General features: G+C 48.1%; 1 protein-coding gene across 1 annotated transcript in view; it reads left to right on the plus strand.

Moving 5' to 3' along the window:
• Window positions 1-19137, plus strand: part of SHANK3 (SH3 and multiple ankyrin repeat domains 3) — a 2151740-nt gene that overhangs the window by 143348 nt on the left and 1989255 nt on the right. The window lies entirely within an intron of this gene.

Here is a 19137-nt window from a genome sequence, read left to right on the forward strand (position 1 = left end):
TTACCCGGGTTTCAGGTACTGTACATGTCGTGTCCCTCTAGAAGGGTGGAATGCTAACCCCGTCGCCAGAATTGGCGAGGGGTTAGTATTCCAATTCGTATGACACCTTACTCGACATGTTTTGATAAAGCCAAACCAAAGATAGCATTTAACCGCGAGGTTCATAATGCACTTAAGAGTATATTGTATGACGATATCTGGAAACAGTAGAAGGAAGTTGTTCCGACCACTGCAGACAGGCTTAGCTCATGCCAGAGCACCATCTCACATGGAACCAAGCACTCTGCCTTCAGGATTGTTAAGGCCTGCCATAGGAGTGACTTATAGGTTACCAGGTGTCCCATTTAAGGTTAGGCATAGGTATACTACACCTAGGTAAGAGGTGGTTACACCAACTTACCCCAGCTGAGTGATCAGCCAGTTGTGTCAAATTTGTTAGGCCAAGCCTGGGGTGGCATAATACATGCTTCAGCCCCTGGCAGGCCTTAGATACACCAATGCCCTGGGTACCTAGTGTACACTGGTACAGGGGCTGACAGGGTGATCCACTTCCAATTTGTTATGCACCTAGGGTGCATAGTGTCAATTTAGTTAGAGAGAACAGCAGGCTGGGGGTCTGATTAGCAGGCCCACAGCTTCAATATGTCAAAAACCAGTGAAGCAAAAAGCAAAAATTTGGGGTGACCATAGGATAGCAGACCCTACTCTCCTACACAACCCCCCCCCCCCCAAATGCAGGGACATTAATCTAGCCTTGACCAGTCTCGTCTTCATGTCCTAAGTGGAAGTACCTGGAGAGACCATCTGCATTCCCATGGTCTGTACCTGGCCGGTGCTCCACTGTAAAGTCCATACCCTGTAGGGAAATGGACCACCTAAGCAGTTTGGGGTTTTCACCCTTCATCTGATTTAGCCACAAGAGGGGCTTATGGTCGGTCTGAATCTTGAAGTGAGTGCCAAACAAGTATGGCCTCAGCTTCTTCAGGGCCCACACCACAGCAAAGGCCTCCCTCTCAATAGCTGACCAATTCTTCTCTCTGGGGGTCAACCTTCTGCTAATAAAAGCAATGGGTTGGTCTTGACCATCTACATTAAGTTGTGACAGCACAGCTCCCACACCCAACTCAGAAGCATCTGTTTGGACAATAAACTCTTTGGAGTAGTCAGGACTTTTCAGGATAGGTGCAGAGCACATGGCCTTCTTCAGGTCATCAAATGCCTTTTGACAGCTTACTGTCCACTGAACCTTTTTGGGCATCTTTTTGGATGTCAGATCATTAAGAGGAGTCACAATGGACCCATAGTTCTTAACAAACTTCCTGTAGTACCCAGTCAAGCCCAAGAAAGCTCGAACTTGAGTCTGGGTGGTTGGAGGAGACCAGTCCTTGATGGATTGTATCTTACTCTCCAGTGGTTGAACTTGGCCTCCACCTACAAGGTGGCCCAAATACACAACCTTACTCTGCCCTATCTGGCACTTAGTAGCCTTGATAGTGAGGCCTGCCCTTTGCAGAGCCTCAAGAGCCTTCTTCAGGTGGATCAGGTGATCCTCCCAGGTGGAGCTAAAGACAGCAATGTCATCAAGATATGCTGCACAAAAGTCATCCAGCCCAGTAAGGACTTGATTCACCAACCTTTGGAAGGTGGCAGGTGCATTCTTCAGACCAAAGGGCATCACCACAAATTGATAATGCCCACCTGGGGTTGAGAATGCTGTTTTGGCCTTAGACTCCTCAGCTAATCTGATTTGCCAATAGCCAGCTGTCAAGTCAAATGTGCTCAAAAACTTAGCAGAAGCTAGTTTGTCTATGAGCTCATCTGCCCTTGGAATAGGATGTGCATCTGTCCTGGTGACAGCATTGAGTCCTCTGTAATCCACACAGAACCTCATCTCTCTCTTGCCATCTTTGGTGTGAGGTTTGGGGACCAGGACCACTGGGCTAGCCCAGGGGCTCTCTGAGGGTTCAATGACACCCAGTTCCAGCATTTTGTGTACCTCAGCCTTTATACAGTCCCTGACGTGGTCAGGTTGTCTATAAAGTTTGTTCTTTACAGGCAGACTGTCACCAGTGTCCACCACATGGGTGCACCAGTCAGTTTGACTAGGTATCAAGGAAAACATGTGTTGAAATGATTGTAGAACCTGTCTACATTCCAGCTGCTGATGATCAGTGAGGTTGCCTCCAAGGGTCACTCCTTCAACTGAGCCATCTTCAGGGTTCTGAGACAACAGGTCTGGGAGAGGGTCACTCTCTTCCTCCTGTCCCTCATCTGTAGCCATGAGCAAGCCCATGTCTGCCCTGTCAACATATGCTTTTAACCTGTTAACATGGAGTACCCTGTGGGGACTCCTGGGAGTTCCTAGGTCTACCAAGTAGGTAACCTCTCCCTTCTTTTCCCGGATTGTATGGGGTCCAGACCATTTGTCTTGGAGTACTGCTGGGGCCACTGGCTCCATCACCCATACCTTCTGTCCTGGCTGAAACTCAACCAAGACAGCCTTTTGGTCATGCCAAGCTTTCTGTAAGGCCTGGCTTACCTCAAGGTTTTTGGATGCCTTCTCCATATACTCAGCCATCCTGGAGCGGAGACCAAGTACATAGTCCACTATGTCTTGTTTAGGCTTTTTGAGAGGTAACTCCCATCCTTCCTTCACTAAACACAGTGGGCCTCTCACAGGGTGCCCAAACAACAATTCAAAGGGGCTGTAGCCAACTCCTTTTTGTGGGACCTCTCTGTAAGCAAACAGAAGGCAGGGTAGAAGGATGTCCCATCTTCGCCTGAGCTTTTCAGGTAATCCTTTGATCATACCCTTTAGGGTCTTGTTGAATCTCTCAACAAGCCCATTGCATTGTGGGTGATAAGGAGTGGTGAACTTGTAGTTGACACCACATTCCTTCCACATAGCTGTCAAGTATCCTGACATGAAGTTGGTACCTCTGTCAGAAACTACCTCCTTAGGAAACCCCACTCTGGAGAATACTCCCAGCAGGGCCCTGGCCACAACAGGAGCTGTAGTGGTCCTAAGGGGAATTGCCTCTGGATACCTGGTGGCATGATCCACTACCACCAGTATAAATCTGTGCCCAGATGCAGTGGGAGGATCCATGGGACCCACTATATCTATTCCCACTCTTTCAAAGGGGACCCCCACCACAGGTAGTGGTATTAGGGGGGCCTTTGTTGTGCCACCTGATTTGCCACTGGCTTGGCAGGTCACACAGGAGCGACAAAACTCCTTTGTATCTTCATTCATGTGAGGCCAGTGAAAGTGAGGGACAAGCCTGTCCCAAGTCTTGTTCTGGCCTAAGTGTCCTGCTAGAGGAATATCATGGGCCAAGGTAAGAAGGAAGCCCCTAAATTGCAGAGGTATAACCAACCTCCTGGTTGCACCAGGTTTTGGGTCTCTAGCCTCTGAATAAAGGAGCCCTTCATCCCAATACACTTTATGGGTACCTTGAGCATTCCCAGCAGCCTCAGCAGCAGCCAGCTGTCTGAGGGATTCAAGAGATGGACAGGTTAACTGAGCCTGCCCCAAGTCAGCCCTGGAAGGTCCCCCTGTCCCCAGAAACTCAACCTGATCAGGTTCAAGCTCTTCAGGGACAGTTCCTTCAGGGTCCTCTAGATCATCTTCCTGGGAAGGCTGATCATCACCTTGAGGCAGGGGGGAAGACACAGCCTTAACCCTCCTGTTCTTCTTCTTGGTAGGTGCTTGGTCCATTGTTCCAGGATCCAAGACCTGTGGTTCAGTAAGGCACTTTTTGGCCTGTGACCTTGTCACAGCAAGGACATGTGGTGATATACCTAACATCTCTGCATGTGTCCTGTACTCCACTTCTGACCATAGAGAACTCTCTAGGTCATTGCCCAACAAACATTCTACTGGGACGTCTGCACTAACCACAACCCTTTTGAGGCCAGTTACCCCTCCCCATGAGAAGTTAACAACTGCCACACTATGTGAAGTAGTGGCATTGCTGGCATTGGTAACCAGGTAATTCTCACCTGGTATGTACTGTCCAGGGTCCACAAAGCCTGGTGTCACCATGGTGACACTGGCACATGTGTCCCTGTAGGCTTGAGCCACTTTTTCATTAATTAAAGGAGTTTGTCTGTACTTGCCCAGGTTACTGGGGCTCACAGTCAGGGACAAATCCATGTCCCCATCGCAGATCAAGACTGCCTGTGTCAGGGTTCTGTCTAAGTCAGAATCTCCTTCAGTTCCCATAGTGATTCCCACTACACCCTTTGTTTGGGGACCAACACTGCTAACAGTAGTACTGGGAGCAGGTGCCTTAGGGGCAACAGTGTTGGGGGCTCCACCCTTTTTACAATCACTAGTCCAGTGAGTTGTATTCTTGCAAGAGTTGCACCAGGGTTTCTTTTGACCTTCTTTCTTCTTCCCTTTAGGCTGGGACCCAACCCCATTAGTACTAGTTTGGGGCCCTGTTGAAGACTTCTGGTCTTTAGATTTCTGATCTCCACCCTTTTGGTCTGTTTTCTTCTGATCACCCCCTTGGCCCTGGTTCTGGTTCTTTTGCTTAACCCTGGTTCTGACCCATTTGTCTGCCTTCTTTCCCAATTCTTGGGGAGAGGTCAGATCTGAGTCAACCAAGTGTTGATGCAGTTGCTGGTTCTGACAGTTATTTAAAATCTGTTCTCTCATCATCAAATTGTACAATCCTGTATAATCAGATACCTTACTTCCCAGCAACCAACCCTCCAAAGCCTTAGTGGCACATTCAATGTATTCAGACCAGTCCTGAGTCTGTGTCTTCTGGGTGTTTCTGAACATTAACCTGTACTGTTCAGTGGTTAAGCCTAACCCATCAACTAGGACACTCTTCAGGACTCTGTAATTTCTGACATCCTCCTCTCTAACAGTGAGGAGTCTATCTCTGCCTCTTCCTTCAAAGGAGAGCCATAAGATTGCTGCCCACTGGTCTTCAGGAACCTGCTGTACTTTGCAGGCTCTCTCAAGAGCAGTCATCCATTTGTGGATGTCATCCCCACTTTTGTAGGGGGGCACAACCTTGGACAGGTTCCTATTGTCAAAGACCCTATCTTTGTCCTTAGGGACAGTGCTGCCACCAGTGGGTATAGACCCACTCTCTCTAGGTTGCCTAGCCTTGTTCAGTTTCTCCTCCATCAGGGCTACTTCTAGCTCCTGTTTCCTGATTCTCAGCTGGGCTTCCTGCATTCTGGCCTCATGCTCCCTCCTCTGAGGGGTGGTCATCCTTCTCCTGGAGTGACCTTGAGAGCCTCTAGAGGCATGAGAAGCATTAGATTCACCTGAGTTATTCCTTTGCCTCCCAAGCCCCTGGTTAAGTCCACTGGGGAGATCCAATGGGATGATCCCATTGTCAGTCCCCAATAGCCTTAGGTTAGCTGGGCCACGTATAACACTTGGCACTGGGCTAGTTCTCCCTTCATCCTCACTACCTTCTGTATCAGTACCCTTCTCACTTTCATCCTCTGTAGTATGAATCTCATCTAAGGGGTGACTATTGGAAAGGGGTACTTCAGTAGCATCTTCAGAAGGGGGGCCTCCTGTTCCAGTCCGTAAGGGGCCTAACTGGGAGGTTTTCTTGAGAGCTCTCTGATCTTCATCAGCTTGTAAAAGCTCCCTGAGTTCAGCAGAAGTAGGGTTCTTGGGCTGTTTAAGGCCCCTGATATTTGCCAGCTGCCTGAGCTCATTTTGATTTAGGGTAGCAAAGAGAGTTGGTGCCCTCTGGGGGTCACTCTCGACAGAGATGGGTACCTTGGACCCCTCTGCCCCTCCATTGCTCTTAAGTGTGGGTGGATGTGTTGCAATCTACCTACACTTGGGTTTACCTACTAAACCTATCTAGTAGTTGTAGTCAGGGTGTGCTACTCCCTTTTCTCTACAACAACTAAGTTCAGTAGAACTTAAGTATATCTGTCTTGTTTTATATGTACCTACAGGTACCTATGTGATCTTTCAATTGGTAACCGAGAGATTACAATGGTAAAACACAGCAAGCTCAAATCCAACCGCTGCTCACCAATGTGAGAAGTTGGCCTGGTATATGATGTTCACTAGTTAAAGTGACCACCTTGTACCATGCCAAGCAACCCTTATGGTGTGGTTGTAAGTCAACCTTTTCGGACTAGCTGCCCTAGTGGTAGCGTAGGCTAAGCAGTCTTTGAGGCTAAACTCGTTAAAGCGTGTTAAGCAGGCTGTTTTACCAAATGTAACCCCCTTTTATACCAATGAAAGGACACCACACAGATATATATTCAAAATATATATGTATTTATTTCTCAAAGTAACCCCTAGACTCTTTATGAGCACAGGAGCACAAATCGTTAAACAAGAATACGTTAGAATACACAGAAGTTGCACTTTATATGGATAGGCCCTGGTGGCCACTCGAACCATATACTAAAATAGTGGTATAAGTACCACGAACAGAAAAGGGAAAAGGCCTAGGGCCTCTAGAATCGCTGGGCCTACAAGGAGCTAACTTTAGTTAGTGACCAGGAGGTCCACGGGTTGCGTGTGCAGAGCAAATAGTCACACGCGAGCTCCCATAGGTTTTCAATGGGTGCGTAAAAGTTACAAAGTTACTGCAAAAAGGATCTTCCGGATGGACTATGAACTCAAGATTGGAAACACAAACACTAGAGATGATACTCTACACTTGGGCACCGGCGTGCCAGCTTTACCTCACCCACAGGGAGCGGGTGCATAGGTCTCGAAGTGCGTCGGGTTTCTTCTATATGTTCAATGGAGCCTGAAGACAAGGGTGCTGCAGGCGGTCGGCCCGGAAGAGATGCGGTGGATCCAAGGGTGGATCGGAGTTGTAGAAGACCTGTAAGCAGAGGGGACAGTGTTCACAGTCACTAGCCAGTGACCAGCGTGGCACCAGGTGGGTACCAGGCGATGTCGGGTGCAAACAGGAAGAAAGGTACAGCTTGTCTCTGCAGCCACGTGGTCCCTGAAGGTCGACGACGTCCAGGAGTCGGTTCACGAGCTGTCCCACGCAGGTTCTCGCTGTCGGCGGTGTCGGCGACTTGATCAAAGCAAACAAGCCTTGGCAAAAGCAATTGTTGTGGAAAACGAAATAAGCTGATGGCGCTGACCAGCAAGGTCAGAGGGACTGCTCCTTTGGAGGGGAGCAAGGGCCAGTCTGGAGCAACCAGACCAGCGGTGTAGTTCTTGAAGTTCGTCGCCAAGATGGCCACTAGCCAACGGGCCAGCAACCGGTTAGGCGCGTCAAGTGGCAAAATGCAGAGGGGCCCCACGCAGATCGTGGAGATGCTGGAGGGCTGACCTTTGGTGCAGATGCTGCTCGGGTGTTGGGCTTCTCAGGACCCAAAGCACAACTTGGAGGGAGCCTCGGTTTTTGCGCTTGCAGCTTGTCGTGGTCTTTTCAAGATGGCTGGCTCCACGTGTCTCGGTGCCTCCACGGGTTCCTTCTTTTCAGGGACTGTGGATCGGGTGGTGAGAGGTCTGGAGGTCCAGGTCTTGTCAGTCTCTGGGCTCGGGCTCCGGCGGGAGGCGGCGGCAAAGCAGACGTTGATTCGCTGGATGGTGCTTGCGTTAGCAAGGTGGTCACTCCCTGACCACAGGGGAGATTTCCTTCAGTCCTCTGTGCGGTAGAGCATCGAAGTTCCCGTCTTCTTCTTGTAGTTAAGTTGATTCCAGGATGTCTGAAGTCTTAGGACACAGCTCCTACCTTTAAGCGGATTCTAGGGGCCGGACTACCTGCTAGGTCCCTCCCTAAGGGTGGGACCAGGAAGGGGGGTTGGTTACACCCCCAATCCTTTGTCCAGCTCGCCCCAGGTCCGGGGCTGGTGTGCCCCAGGACCGGTTTGAACTGGCATATGCACCGGGGCTCCTTGTGAGCCTCAGGCATGTCTCATTCCATTCAAGCCCTACCTGACCAATACACAAAATCCTGTCTGGGGTGGTGCTCGCACCTCCCCTGGCAGGAAACCCTTTGTCCACGTCTCCCAAGCTGGAAGGACTCCCAGCAGCAGGAGGGCAGACTTGTGTCTGTGGTGGCAGCATCCATTTTGTGGAGCTGAGGCTATGTCTGATTTTACCCGGGTTTCAGGTACTGTACATGTCGTGTCCCTCTAGAAGGGTGGAATGCTAACCCCATCGCCAGAATTGGCGAGGGGTTAGTATTCCAATTCGTATGACACCTTACTCGACATGTTTTGATAAAGCCAAACCAAAGATAGCATTTAACCGCGAGGTTCATAATGCACTTAAGAGTATATGGTATGACGATATCTGGAAACAGTAGAAGGAAGTTGTTCCGACCACTGCAGACAGGCTTAGCTCATGCCAGAGCACCATATCACTTGGAACCAAGCACTCTGCCTTCAGGATTGTTAAGGCCTGCCATAGGAGTGACTTATAGGTTACCAGGTGTCCCATTTAAGGTTAGGTATAGGTATACTACACCTAAGTAAGAGGTGGTTACACCAACTTACCCCAGCTGAGTGATCAGCCAGTTGTGTCAAATTTGTTAGGCCAAGCCTGGGGTGGCATAATACATGCTTCAGCCCCTGGCAGGCCTTAGATACACCAATGCCCTGGGTACCTAGTGTACACTGGTACAGGGGCTGACAGGGTGATCCACTTCCAATTGGTTATGCACCTAGGGTGCATAGTGTCAATTTAGTTAGAGAGAACAGCAGGCTGGGGGTCTGATTAGCAGGCCCACAGCCTCAATATGTCAACAACCAGTGAAGCAAAAAGCAAAAATTTGGGGTGACCATAGGATAGCAGACCCTACTCTCCTACACACATTAACCTTCTATATTACTTTGATTCAAATCTGAGACTGCACAAAACACAGGTCTCTCCAGCAAAAGCCTTGACCACCAGAGTTACCTTACCATTATTATTCCCAAGATTTACTCACAGAGGTTCCTGCAGTAGGTGCCTTAACCCATAAGAGATTTTAAAATGCAGACTTTGCAACCAACTAAGCAGAACAGATCTACTACCATGCTTCTCCTTGTTGCCAATTTCTTTGTGGCAGGGTTTTAAAAAAATTTAAATGTATTAGTTAGGGCCCTGATTTCGCTCGTGGTTGCACCACTTTTTTTGGAACAACCCCTACGCAAAATCTTATTTGTTAAATCTCATAATGCACTTAAATGTATGTATGATGTACCTGATAAATACATGTGTGAGGTCTTAATATCTGATGTAACTTCTTGTAATGTCACGTTCAGTGAGGTCACTCCCTGTGATATCAAGTGCAATGTTACGCACCGTGACGTCATGCACTGTGATGGCACTCGTCAAGATGTTACTTGGATACTGCCTAACTTTTAGGACTTGTGCCCTGAATACACGTTAATATATCAGAAACAAACCACTCTCTAAGTACTCCTAAGACAACAATGAAGGCCTGTGTACTGTCTTAGAAACATGCTATTTTGCAACAATGCCCTATGATCACATAGGTGAAGTCAACCAGGAGGCTAGTTCATAGCTCAAGTGCTTACATGCCTCCTGCTAATATCTGTGGTAAAACTGCATCTCTCAGGCTGTCCTAACCTTGCATATTACTCAGTACATTGAAATGATTATTCCTAAGCAAACAAGAAATATCGACTTTTATTTGTATTGGAAAAGCGAATCACATTTGTTATTGTGCACTATGCAAACTAACCTGACTATTATCTCATCAGATTTGCAGTGCATGCTGGGTATTGGTATTGTCATTGTTATTTGGACCTTGTATCTATACATCATCCCTTAGCCTGGCATCGCAGCGCTGCGCGCCTTCATAGCTGCTAGTTTTTATGAATTTTGAAAGCTGAAAAGAGGCATCTCATGCATTTTAAAATGACATTTTCTGACATTTATCCAGCTCTTTGAATGATAACGTGACATTAACTGAAGTTTGTAATTAATGTGCTTAGTTTTTAATGAAAAGTACAGTATAAAGACATCTGAGAAGCTGACTGAAGGGGCAGGTCTGGTTCCCTTCTGATCAACAGCAAGTGAAGTGTTCCATCAAAGAGCTTTGTTTGGGGTCCTGCCACTAGCAAGAGGATGGGGAGGCACTTTCTAAGCCCCCTTTCTGCAATCACAGGAAGTACACTGCATGCCCGCTTACCTTTACACCCTAGTCAATGAAGCGGTAATTCATAACCTAGTGTGTAATCTCCCTGGTTCTCTCATTAGCAAACAAGCATTGGTAAAGCTAATAGGCCTCGCATACACAAGAGCTATTGGCTTTGGCATTGTGTTTTTCCCAAGTTGCATACCAGTGTGGCTGCTGTTCAGCATGTCTAAACGTAAGTGACATGGAGTGCCCTAGAGTGTAGTGGGGGGAATAGCGTGTCGTACATTGGATTTGTTGGAATAGAGTGTTGTAGAGCGGAGTAGGGGGGAGCTGAGTGTCCTAAAGTTGAGTAGAGGAGAGTAGAGTTCAGTTGTTCAGTGGTTCAGTGGCAGAGAGTGGAGTGGGTTGGAATAGGGTGGAGTGGGTTGGAGGGGATTGAGGTAGTGGGGTGGATTGAATTGGAGAAGATTGGGATTTTTTTGGGGATAGAGTGGGTTGGATAGAGTGGAGTGGGGTGCATTGGGTTGGAGTGGGTGGACTGGATGGGGTGGATTGTATTGATGTGGGGTTGATTGAATTGGAGTGAGTTGGATTGGACTGAGTGGATTGTATTGGTTTGGGGTGGGTGGACTGGAGTGATTGTACTGGGGTGTGGTGGATTGGGTTAGAGTAGGGTGATTCAGAGTGGGGTGAATTGGAGTGGAGTGGGTTGATTAGACTGGAATGAAGTGGGGCGGATTAGACTGGACTGGATGAGGTGGATTGGATTGGAGTGGGGTTGGATTGGATTGGAGTGAGGTTGATTGTACTGGAGTGGGGTGGTTTGGAGTTTGGTGAGCTGGGTGGGTTGGATTGAGTGGGGTGGATTGGATAAGGGTAGAGTGGGGTTGGTTGGAGTAGAATGGGGTTGTTTGGACTACAGTGGAGTGGGGTGGATTGGAGTGGATTGGAGAGTGGGGGAATGAAGTTGGGTGGACTGGATGGGGAGAATTACATTGGAGTAGGGTGGTTTGAAATGGGGTGGATTGATTGGATGTTGATGGGGTGGACTGGAGTGGGGCAGATTATTTTAGATTTGAGTGGGGCAGGTTGTTTTGGAATGGAGTGAAGCAGGTTGTTTTGGATTGGATTGGGGCAGATTAAAGTGGGTTGGATAGTGTTGGATTGGAGTGGGGAAGATTGTTTTGGATTGAGTGGGGAAGATTGGGGTGGGACGGATTGGAGTGGGGCTTATTGTTTTGGATTCTAGTGGGGCATATTGGAGTGGGGCGGATTGGAGTGGGCAGATTGTTTAAGATTGGTGTGGGGCAGATTGTTGTGGATTAGATTCTGGCAGATTGGAGTGGGATGAGTGGAGTGGGGCAGATTTTAGTGGGGCAGATTGTTTGGGATTGAAGTGGATCAAATTGGCATGGCATGGGATGGATTGGAGTGGGGTGGATTAGAGTGGGGCAGATTAGAGTGGGTCAGACTGGAATGATGCAGATTGTTTTGGATTCTAATGGGGCAGATTGCTGTGGGGCACATTGCTTTGGATTGTAGTGGGGCAGATTGTTTTGGCCTGAATGGGGCAGATTGGAGTGGGGCAAATTGTTTTGGATTAGATTTGACGTATTCTTTTGGATTGGAGTGGGGCAGAATGTTTTGGATTGTTGTAGGGCAGATTGGAGTGGGACAGATTGTTTTGGCTTGAAGTGGGGCAGGTTGTTTTGTATTGGGGTAGGGCAGAATGTTTTGGATTGTTGTAGGGCAGATTGGAGTGGGGCCGATTGTTTTGGCTTGAAGTGGGGCAGATTGTTTTGGATTGGAGTAGGGCGTATTGTTTTGAATTGAGTGGGGCGGGGGCAGATTGTAGTAGGTAGGGCGGATTGTAGTGGGCAGATTTTTTGGACTGGAGTGGGTAAAATTGGAGTGGGGTCCTAATTGTTTTGGATTGGAGTGGGACAGATTGGAGTGGGGCAGATTATTTTGGATTGAAGTGGGGCAGATTAGAGAGGGCATTTAGAGAGGGGGAGATTGTTTTGGATTGGGGTGGGGTGGGGTGGATTGAAGTGGGCAAATTGGAGTGGGAAGGATTGAAGTGGGGCATATTGGTAGTGGGAAGGTTTGGAGTGGGGCAGATTGTTTTGGATTGGAGTGGGTAGGTTGTTTTGGATTGTGACCGATTGTGTTGGATTGGAGTGGGGCAGACTAGAGTGGGGTGGTTTGGGAGGATTGGTGTGTGGTGGATTGGAGTGGAATTGGATTGGGGTGAGTGGTTTGGATTGAAGTGGGGTGGGGTGAATTAGATTGGATTGGTCAGGGGTGGATTGAGTAGGGTGGTGTGGATTGGTGTGGTATGAGGTAGGGTGGATTGTTGTGGATTGGACGGGGTGAATTGAGGTTGGGTGGATTGGGGTGTACTGCATGATTAAGTGTTAAAGCATAATTTCAGATAGTACACATAAAAAAGAAACAATGTTGCTTTGCAATATTTAGAACAAGGTAACCCTCATGTTTTGAGAAAAGAGCCCAGGATTAAAAAACAAAAGTAAACATGAGCGCAAAGTGAGAAAAGAAGACTTGGCAAAATAAAAGAAAGTTAGCTATAGAGAAAAAATCTTTGCAATTGTGTTTGTCCTGCTGGGCACATTTCTGCCAGTAACACACCTTCTATTTGCTGGGTATTAGAAGTTAAACAGAACAAAATAGTACCTCAATCACGTCGGGAGCTGCGGACGGGAACTGATCAAGTTGAATTAATCAGAACTTGGTCCCTGCTCCACAGAGAGGAATGGAAATGATGTTAAGCCTGCCTTGAAGAATTACGAGGCTATAAAGAAGAGAGTCATGCAAGCCAACAAATGGTAAGCAACGGGCGGACTCCAAGCCCTTTCTCATAACAATAGTGTCTCGCAAATGAGATGAATGAGTTGGTGCATGCTCTCTCTGGCTCGACCCTAAAAAGGTCAGAGTCTGCCTGGGACAGAAAATGGGTGCGGGCGTCAAAATAAAAGTGGCCCCTTAAATGATTTAGAAAGCTAAAAAAGTGGGCCATATTTGCAAATTGGGACAGATTTGCGCATGTAAAGGCACACAGTACAAATGGTTTGTATGGTATGGAAAACTACATAGATTTGAGCTTACTGCAGGCTATATCTGTTTTAATATCTGGGAAAACCGGGAAGACCATAAATCAGGCCCACAAACAACCAAACAACTGACCCAAACCCTGATCTGCCCAACCAACCTCCTAGAAATGCCTGACTGCCCTATAGGCCAGTCGGACCCTGACTGTGGAGAGTTGGAAAGCCACTGCTCACTATCACCTCTGCAGCTAAGGAAACGAGGGAAGTGAGTGCAGCTCTGTAATGTGACCTCTCCTTGCATTACTAAATAAGGGTGCAGAGCTGAGAGACTGCTTCATGCTATCACACCCTGCACCTGAGAAAACGAGGGGCGTGAGAGCAGCTCTGTAATGTGCACTCTCACCCCTGACATTTTTATGTCGAGCCATAGCAGCGTATGCGCTGCTCTACGAGGCATGCAGTATTGGAGTATGCACTTGAATCCCCACCCACTGTCCACCCATATTTGTCATTGGCTTGTGTCATTGTCCTTCGTAAATGCTGGCTTCTGATTTGTAAATAGGCTAGTTAGTCCCTCCTTAGTACCGCCTTGTCTTCATTTGTAACCTCTCATGAGGAAACCCCCTTTTACATGTTTTGTGGCTCAGTAGTCTTTAACTACAGCCTCCGAGTACTATTTTGTTTAATGGTTTTTGCATGCCTGCTGTTGCAGGCAGGACCCATTCTCTCTCAACAGCATTATTTTTTTTACGCCATGCTGATAGTGGCGTCTGTGCCTTTGCTATACTTGCCGCGCCAAACTCGGCCGCATATTTTTTTTAAAGCTATTTATTAAATTTTTTTGTTTTATTTACCCCATGCCACACTTACACTTTAATGTCGGCCCCACACTTTTCGTTAAATGAGCCAAGTCTAAGGAAAGAGGTGTGGCCTCCCTTAAACCCGAAGCGCGGCCTGGGGCGCTTTTAAAAAAAAAAAGCATTTGTTTGTCAACTTCATAAACATATGCTTTTTTTTCTTTAAAGCGCACCATACCGCGCTTTCACTTTAATGGTAGCCATGCCCCTTTCTTTAGCCACGGCTCATCTAAAGAAAGGGCCTCGGCCGATATTAAAGTTAAAGCTCCGCATGGGCGTTTTTATTTGTAATGCAATAGGTGTTGCATTTACGAAACTTACGTAAATGTGAGACCTTTTGCAATGCAAATGCTTGTTGAAGAAGTAGTCAGAGCTGGAAGGCCACTGATGCTCACCTATCTGCACTCTAGCCAATGAGTAAACGTGCAGCATAATCTGCCGCATTATCTCCTCCATCATCACACTGAGGGCTGCAATGGAAGAGTGAAAAGGCCACCTAAAGCTGTCAGTTTGCACTCGAGCAGATAAGATACCATATATCACAATCTGCTCTGTCATTGCATAAGCAATCAGTGGCGTCCATCACTGCATCCAAGCACGAGGCGCGAGAGTGCATTGCCTAATACTGAACCTCACTACATTAGTGAATGACTAGGCAGAGAGGAGGAGTCAATAAGGTCAGAGGCTGAGTGTTAGCAGTAAAGATCAACCATGTGCCTCCACCCCGAGTAAGGTCATTACAGCTTGAGATCCATTTGGAATTTTTGTTTAGAACTATAGTGGTGCTGTGGGTGTTCGGCGCAGGGGCGGCTGCTCCATTAGGGTGAAGGAGCGCCTCCCCAGCTGCCACCAGCAGAAAGTAAAACGATAATAAAACGGGTTTTAAACCTGTTTTATTATTGTTTGACTTTAATCCCCTGGACCCGCCCCCAAGACTCTGGGGATGACACTGCTGGTGGGGGAGTGGTGGGCACTCCCTTTACTGCGCATGAGATGTTTGGCCGGTGTCTCAGGCCGGCCAAACCCCTCATGCGCAGTGAAGGTCTCTCCAGTCCCAGCTGTATTGCTGGGCCTGGATAGAGCAAGTACAGGTTCCCAGTCTGCCTGGAAGTGCAAGTTGCTGGCGCTTGGCCGCAGGGCAGGCTGGGAGCCTGTGCCCAGGACAAGAAGAACAAAGTGATTTGAGGAAGAAGGCTATGGCCGCAAGGTAAGTTTATTTTCATTTTTTGTTGTTATTTTTTTTGCCTCCCCACCTCCCTCTTCTGGCCCAGTCCCCCTCCCCCCACTTTGGCAGGGGATGGGCCGCTACTGCGCGTAAGCCTGCAACCCTTTGCATTCTGTGGGCCTGCTCTCTCGGAACCCAAGGGTGCTCCGTGTGTGCTCTCTTGGAGTCCTTTAGATTCTGTGAGCGTGCTCTTTCAGAACACTTTAGCTGTTCTGGTCATTGATCTAAAGAACATGGACATACTTTCTCAGAACCCTTTGATGCTGCATGATGCTGCAGCCATGCGCTCTCAGAGCCCTTTGATGCTGCAGCCATGCTCTCAGAACCCTTTGATGAGCCATGCTCTCTCAGAGCCCCTTGATGCTGCAGCCAGACTGTCTCACAGCCCTTTGATGCTGCGGCCTGGCTTTCTCAGAACCTTTTGATGCTGTAGCCAGGCTCTCTCAGAACCCTTTGATGCTGCAGCCACGCTTTCTCAGAACCCTTTGATGCTGCAGCCAGATGTTCTCAGAACCCTTTGATGCTGCAGCCATTCTTTCTCAGAACCCTTTGATGCTGTGGCCAGACCTTCTCAAAACCCTGTTATGCTGCAGCCATTCTCTCTCAGAACCCTATGATGCTGCAGCCGGGCTCTCTCAGAACTTTTGGTGCTGCAGTCAGGCTCTCTCATAACTGTTCGATGCTGTAGCCAGGCTCTCTCCGATCCCTTTGATGCTGCAGCCACGCTTTCTAAGAACCCTTTGATGCTGCAGCCAGACGTTCTCAGAACCCTTTGATGCTGCTTTACTGTTTTACTGTTTTACTTTCCGCTTGTGGCAGGTGGGGCGGCGCTCCTTCGCCCTAATGGAGCAGCCGCCCCTGCGCCGAACACCCACAGAACCACTATAGTTCTAAACAAAAATTCCAAATGGATCTCCAGCTGTAATGACCTTACTCGGGGTAGAGGCACATGGTTGATTTTTACTGCTAACACTCAGCCTCTGCCCTTATTGACTCCTACAGGTTGACGTGTTCTTCAGGGGGAAGGCATGCAGTGACCCCCTCCTCTCTGCCTAGTCATTCACTAATGTAGTGAGGTTCAGTATTAGGCAATGCACTCTCGCGCCTCGTGCTTGGATGCAGTGATGGACGCCACTGATTGCTTATGCAATGACAGAGCAGATTCTGATATATGGTATCTTATCTGCTCGAGTGCAAACTGACAGCTTTAGGTGGCCTTTTCACTCTTCCATTGCAGCCCTCAGTGTGATGATGGAGGAGATAATGCGGCAGATTATGCTGCACGTTTACTCATTGGCTAGAGTGCAGATAGGTGAGCATCAGTGGCCTTCCAGCTCTGACTACTACTTCAACAAGCATTTGCATTGCAAAAGGTCTCACATTTACGTAAGTTTCGTAAATGCAACACCTATTGCATTACAAATAAAAACGCCCATGCGGTGCTTTAACTTTAATATCGGCCGAGGCCCTTTCTTTAGATGAGCCGTGGCTAAAGAAAGGGGCATGGCTACCATTAAAGTGAAAGCGCGGTATGGAGCGCTTTAAAAAAAAAAAAGCATATGTTTATGAAGTTGACAAACAAATTCTTTTTTTTTTAAAAGCGCCCCAGGCCGCGCTTCGGGTTTAATGGCGGCCACACCTCTTTCCTTAGACTTGGCTCATTTAACGAAAAGGGTGGGGCCGACATTAAAGTGTAAGTGTGGCATGGGGTAAATAAAATAAAAAAATTAAATAAATAGCTTAAAAAAAAAAAACGGCCGAGTTTGGCGCGGCAAGTATAGCAAAGGCACAGACGCCACTATCAGCATGGCGTGCCATGTAAAAAAAAAAATAATGCTGTTGAGAGAGAATGGGTCCTGCTTGCAACAGCAGGCATGCGAAAACCATTAAACAAAATGGTACTCGGAGGCTGTAGTTAAAGACTACTGAGCCACAACACATGTAAAAGGGGGTTTCCTCATGAGAGGTTACAAATGAAGACAAGGCGGTACTAAGGAGGGACTAACTAGCCTATTTACAAATCAGAAGCCAGCATTTACGAAGGACAATGACACAAGCCAATGACAAATATGGGTGGACAGTGGGTGGGGATTCAAGTGCATACTCCAATACTGCATGCCTCGTAGAGCAGCGCATACGCTGCTATGGCTCGACATAAAAAGGTCAAGGGTGAGAGTGCACATTACAGAGCTACTCTCACGCCCCTCGTTTTCTTAGGTGCAGGGTGTGATAGCATGAAGCAGTCTCTCAGCTCTGCACCCTTATTTAGTAATGCAAGGAGAGGTCACATTTCAGAGCTGCACTCACTTCCCTCGTTTCCTTAGCTGCAGAGGTGATAGTGAGCAGCGGCTTTCCAACTCTCCTCAGTCAGGGTCCGACTGGCCTATAGGGCAGTCAGGCATTTCCAGAAGGTTGGTCGGGCAGATCAGGGTTTGGGTCAGTTGTTTGGTTGTTTGTGGGCCTAATTTATGGTCTTTCCGGTTTTCCCAGATATTAAAACAGATATAGCCTGCAGTAAGCTGAAATCTATGTAGTTTTCCATACCATACAAACCATTTGTACTGTGTGTCTTTACAAGCGCAAATCTGTTCCAATTTGCAAATATGGCCCACTTTTTTAGCTTTCTAAATCATTTAAGGGGCCACTTTTATTTTGACGCCCGCACCCATTTTCTGTCCCAGGCAGACTCTGACCTTTCTAGGGTCGAGCCAGAGAGAGCATTCTTTCACAGAACCCTTTGATGCTGTGGCCAGATGTTCTCAGAACCCATTGGTGCTGTAGCCGATCTCTCTCAGAACCCTTTGCTGCTGCAGCCGGGTTCTCTCAGAACCCTTTGGTGCTGCGGCTGGGGTCTCTCAGAACCCTTTGATGCTGCAGCCAGGCTTTCTCACAACCCTTTGATGCTACAGCCAGGCTCTCTCAAAGCCCTTTGATGCTGCATCCAGGCCCTCTCAGAACTCTGTGATGCTACTGCCATGCCCTCTCAGAACCCTTTGATGCTGCAGCCAGGCTGCTTCAGAGTCCTTTGATGCTGCAGCCTGGTTTTCTCAGGACCCGTTGATGCGTTAGCTAGGCCCTCTCAGAACCCTTTGATGCATCAGCCAGATGTTCTTAGAACCCTTTGATGCTGCAGCCAGATGTTCTTAGAACCCTTTGATGCTGCAGCCATTCTCTCTCAGAACCCTATGATGCTGCAGCCAGACGTTCTCAGAACACTTTGATGCTACATCCATTCTCTCTCAGAACCCTTTGATGCTGCAGCCATTCTCTCTCAGAACCCTTTGATGCTGCAGCCATTGTCTCTCAGAACCCGATGATGCTGCAGCCAGACGTTCTCAGAACCCTTTGATGCTGCAGCATTCTCTCTCAGAACCCTTTGATGCTGCAGCCATTCTCTCTCAGAACCCTTTGATGCTGCAGCCATGCTCTCTCAGAACCTTTGATGCTGCAGCCGTGCTCTCATAGAAGCCTTTGATGCTGCAGCCATGCTCTCTGAGAACTCTTTGATGCTGCAGCCATGCTCTCTCAGAAGCCTTTGATGCTGCAGCCAGGCTCTCATAGAAGTCTTTGATGCTGCAGCCATGCTCTCTGAGAACTCTCTCATGCTGCAGCCATGGTCTCTCAGAAGCCTTTGATGCTGCAGCCAGGCTCTCATAGAAGCCTTTGATGCTGCAGCCATGCTCTCATAGAAGCCTTTGATGCTGCAGCGATGCTCTATGAGAACTCTTTGATGCTGCAGCCATGCTCTCTGAGAACTCTTTGATGCTGCAGCCATGCTCTCATAGAAGCCTTTGATACTGCAGCCATGCTCTCTGAGAACCCTTTGATGCTGCAGCCATGCTCTCATAGAAGCATTTGATACTGCAGCCATGCTCTCTGAGAACTCTTTGATGCTGCAGCCATGCTCTCTCAGAAGCCTTTGATGC

Source organism: Triturus cristatus, chromosome 4_1 (assembly GCF_964204655.1).
Source record: "Triturus cristatus chromosome 4_1, aTriCri1.1, whole genome shotgun sequence".
Classification (NCBI taxonomy): Eukaryota; Metazoa; Chordata; class Amphibia; order Caudata; family Salamandridae; genus Triturus; species Triturus cristatus.